Genomic DNA, 5,218 nt, shown 5'->3' with positions numbered 1-5,218 from the left:
AACGTTAGTGTTCGCTATAAACAGTCACAGACTGAAGGTGTTCCAAGATGTATAGGGATTACAGAGCTTCTGATGGAAGAAGCTCACAAAACCATCTCGATTCATCCTGGCAGTACTAAAATGTATAGGGACCTAAAACCCTACTACTTGTGGCCAACGATGAAGCTTGATGTTGCAAAGTATGTGGCTGAGTGTGTGTCGTGTGCGAGAGTCAAGACACAACATTAGAAACCATATGGGATTTTAGAACCTTTACATGTGCCTATGGGTAAATAGGAAGACATTGCCATGGATTTTGTCACTAAACTACCCAGAACAAAGAACGGTCATGACATGATTTGGGTGGTCGTTGATCGCTTCACTAAGAGTGTGCACTTCATAGCAGCCAATGAGAAATGGTATATGGATAAGCTTTTGAATTCTTACGTGTAGGAAATTGTGAGGCTTCACGATGTTCCGTTAGCGATCGTGTCGGATCGTGACAGCCGTTTCACCTCAAGGTTTTGGAAAAGTCTACAAGAGGAAATGGGTACCAAGTTGTGTTTAAGTACAACTTACCATCCACAGACTGATGGTCAGAGTGAAAGAACGATACAAACACTTGAAGATATGTTGGGAGCATGTACCCTAGAATTCCTAGGTAATTGGGATGAACATTTACCTTTGGTAGAATTTTCCTACAATAGTAGTTTCCACTCGAGCATAAAGATGGCACCTTATCAAGCTTTGTACGGACAGAAGTGTTGTACGTCGTCTTGTTGGCTTGAGACTGGGGAAAAGCAGTTTATGGGGCCCGAGATGGTCCATCAAACCGCTGAAAATTTGAAAATAATTAGAGAAAGAATGTTAGCAGCTCAGGACCGTCAAAAGAGCTATGCTGACAAGAAGCGAAGACCGATGAGTTTTGAAGTTGGGGATTCGGTTTTACTTAAAGTCTCACCGTGGAAGGGACTTATAAGATTTGGTAAAAGGGGAAAGTTGATTACAAGGTTTATTGGACTGTTTAATGTTCTTCAGAGGGTTGGGAATAAAGCTTACAAGCTCGAATTACCTGAAGAACTGAATGAAATTCATAACACGTTCCATGTGTGTTATCTGAGGAAGTTCACGGGAGAAGTTCCCAACATGATTCTATTTTCTGAATTGAGAATTGATGAAAACAAAAGGTTAATTGAAGAACCAGAGGAAATAGTTGACCGAAAGACTAAGAAGTTTCGACGCAAGATGGTCGAATTAGTGCTTGTCCGTTGGAAACATTCAAATGGGCCAAATCTCACATGGGAAATGAAGAGTGACATGTTGAGTCTCTATCCGCATTTGTTGTTGATGTGTGATTCCGAGGACGGAATCATCCTAAGGGGGAGAGAATTGTAACGCCCTCGTTTCCAGGCTAGGCATTAATGTTGATATAATAGTCTAGGTTAACCTTTGTAACCCTTTTTGAAATAACAGAAGTGTATTATTTGAGTATTATGTGTTTTGTGCTTAGTTGTGTGACTTAAATAAATTAAGGATAAAAATAAGCTTCAAAATGAAACTTTATATAATCCTGATATCTATGAAGAATGTGGTAGTGGTCGTGACGATGTCTCCGAATATATAAAGAATGCCGAAATCCGAGTTATAACGAAGAAGTTATGACCTGTTGAAGTTTCGCGACAGAACCAACAACTCTGAATGACGTAAAAAGTGAAATTTACGTTAGAGCGATATTCGGCCTTATTGATCTAAACGAAGTCATACAGTTCTTTAAACCGAGAGTGTGCATAAAAAGAACACCCAAATCTTACTTCGTATGAGCAAGTTATGATTTTCCGAAGTTTCGACTTAGCAGTATGCAGCCCAAATCCTCGATTTGAGATCGAGTATTTTTAGTCGAAACAATCTAAATGAGAATCAAAGATCTCATTGATATTAGTGAAACGATAAAAATATAGGCGAAAACGGACGTCGGATGAAGAAGTTATGATTTTCTAATGGAGTTTTCCTGTCCCGGCCTACTAAAAATAATATAATAAAAATAAATTCAAAATTAGCCAACAGAGTCTAAACGAGAGTTGTAGAGCATAATCTCACCTACGCGTAGATATAACGAACGTCAAAAACGGAGCTCGTATGCGAAAGTTATGAATTTCTGAAGTTTGGGGCGTGAACCCCAAGGCTGTGTCAGAGCTCACGAGGTGAGTCAGTTCACGAGGTGAATATTAGAAACTAACGAGGTGAACAGATGATGGACGTCTTCCAGGGAAAGTGGCCATGACGAATGAAATGACGTATCGAGCTCACAAGGTGAATATTAGAAACTTACGAGGTGAATATTAAAAACTCACGACGTGAACCCTGAAATCTCAACCTATAAATAGAAATCAGGGATCAGCCGATTTAGGTTGCCCATCTCATACTCTCCCGCTCTCGATACTCTCTCTAAGCCCCATTTTAACCCCCCCGAAGCCCCGATGTTCATCCCGAGACCCGAAGCAACTCCCGAATCCCCGAAATCCCGAGAAGTGAGATTCCTGAGCCGAATCTCTGCCCGCGAGAAGCCCGGTGTTTGTGAAGATCTTCAAAATCTACTGAACAATACTACTTCTACAAGTCGTAGTGTTGTCCGATCATCTTTTGATCAAGTGAGTGTGTAGTTACTTTTGTCTAATACATAAATACGAAGTATTTACTATGAAATACGTGTTATGTGTTTATATATTGGTGTTGATTTGAAGGGGGTACATACTCTATTTCAAATGCACGATTTTATACAAGTATCGATTTAACGTACTAAGTATATGTGTTATGTGAGTGTATCGATGTTATCTTCTAATCTCATAGATATGATTTATTCTCTATGAAATACGTGTTATGTTTATGTGCCTCATCTTTTATCTGGAATGTGTTTTGAATGAACATACTATATATAGGTTTTAAACTATGTTTAAAAATGTATATTTTATCTACTAAAATGTTGGGTAGAACATGGGTAGATAGTTTCCGTGTGATAAAAAAGATGAGAGGCCTCGATGTTTTTGATTTAGTTATCTAGCGGAGTTTAGATGACAACTACAAACTTTTCTAGACAGTCTTGTGGAACGCTAGCAGGTTCGCCACCTGTAGGTGTTAATGAACTTGGGTGTTCATTCGTTGTACTCCATCCTCCTCATGGTTGCCTTATTTGACTTATATTGCTGAGGAAGCCCTGAAGCATGTGTTGTCACCCTGATGAAATATTCTTAGACTAGGTCCGTTATGTTAGTTGTCTTAAGGACGTAAGGTGAGAATAACGGGAATGGGTAATTGGGTTATTGATGGTTGATAAAAATTAATTTAATTATTTATTGTGGGTTGAAAACCCTATATGCTCACCAGCCTCCAAAGCCTGACCCACTCAGTTTTCTTTGTATTACAGGTAGTGGCACCAGAGCATAAGTTGGATGACATGTCAAGTTATTTTTGGATTATAGACCTATTGTTATATTTAACTGTTGTAAGGTCTATATTGAAATGTTTATGCTTTTGGTCTGTTTATTGGAACATGACATCCCGAATCTTGTAATATAATGAAAAATACATTTTTTTAATAAATGCTTTGGTAAATCTTATTTTTATCATATTTCGTTTTGGGAACAAATTCCGTAACTCTTTTAATCAAAGGATTACTCTGAAATTATTTTAAAAGCATAAATTAAACTGGTCTTTTCTGGCCGTGATTTTGGGGTTGTCACATATATGTTTATGTTATATGCATTTTTGATATGTTTATATGTATACCGGATTTCGGTTCAATGTCGGACTTGTTCGATGTCGGGTGGGGCCCGATGTAGCGGGAAAGGCCAAATGTTATGTTATTATGTGAGTATGTGTATGGTATGTGATAGTTTGGGTCGACTCACTAAGCTTCATGCTTACAGCTTTCAGTTTTGGTTCTAGGTACTTCTGGTAGCAAGGAGAAGAGCTCGGGATGATTGTAGTGCACACACCATTTGTCTAGCCTGACATGCTTATACTCTGATATATATTTGACAGATGTGATGATATTTTGAGATACACGACTAATGATTTTTGATGACTATGGTTTTCAAAATGATTTTACATGAAATTTTTGGACTATATTTTTGGGATGTTTCATCTCTCCTTTCTTTGCTCATTCTTTTAACTAGAACCACCACTAAGGTTGGCTTGGACCACCAGCTATTGAGAGCCACCAAGGCCACCGCCCCCTCCTGTTTCGATGATCATCAGTGATCATACCTCCCAAACACCCCATGATCATTACCACTTCCCCCCCCCCCCCTCCTCTTCTCTTCATCATTCTCCTCGAGACAAAAAAGAAACCGAGGAAGCAAGGCTATTGGAGCAACCTACAGCCACTGATAAACCACCACTCGGCCACCACCACCTTTTCCCACCTACTGTTGCAATCTTTAGTGGTATTATCCTAGTTTTATACTCTAGTTTTTTTTCGTGGGTTATTTCAATTCCAAAACTTGGTTAAACGTTTGTTGCTATTGGTGTTATGTCACACCCCAGGCCAAGGCGGCAGAACATACTAGGCTGTGTGACTAAGTCCATGGATCATAGGTAAATTGAATATATAGCACAAGTACAACAATAAATAAAAAAACATTGGTATTCCATCTTGATGTTTGAATACAAGGTTCTTACAGAGAATAATAGTACATATATTGTCTTAACAGATAGGCAAATAATATAATAGCTACTAAACTAGGTCGCCTATAATCCATTTTGTCCTCAATGTTTGTTTAGTGATTTTCCTGAGAATAAATGTAGTTTTGAGGGTCAGCACAAGGTTGGTAAGAGCTATAGGTTTTTTTGCTAACAACAGTAATACTTTTAAAAAGTCTAAAAAGTATTTTTCCTATAAGTATAACCATACTTAAAATAGTGTTTGTAAAGAGTCTTTGAATAAGCTTTGAAAACCACACTGTATCTTTGCATAATTAAATCCTTACCTAAAATAGTTTTGAAGGAAACCAAGCCCATAGTTTGTAGTAAGAGAGGGAGAGAGAGAGGGAGATTCTAGTTAATGTTTATAGTGGGTCTTATAACCAAGCTATATGACTGAATGTACCCCCTAAAACGCTTCATTGGACGTTGTAGTAACAATAGTAGACACTTATCACCTGCTTCAATTGATCGGTTGCGGTTGTAGCTAGCAACCATGGGTGTGGATGTCAACCCCGTATAGATCTACATATATTTATCT

This window comes from Lactuca serriola, chromosome 3 (assembly GCF_051521515.1).
Source record: "Lactuca serriola cultivar US96UC23 chromosome 3, Lser_US96UC23_V15, whole genome shotgun sequence".
Lineage (NCBI taxonomy): Eukaryota > Viridiplantae > Streptophyta > Magnoliopsida > Asterales > Asteraceae > Lactuca > Lactuca serriola.
This window is presented reverse-complemented; position numbering follows the sequence as displayed.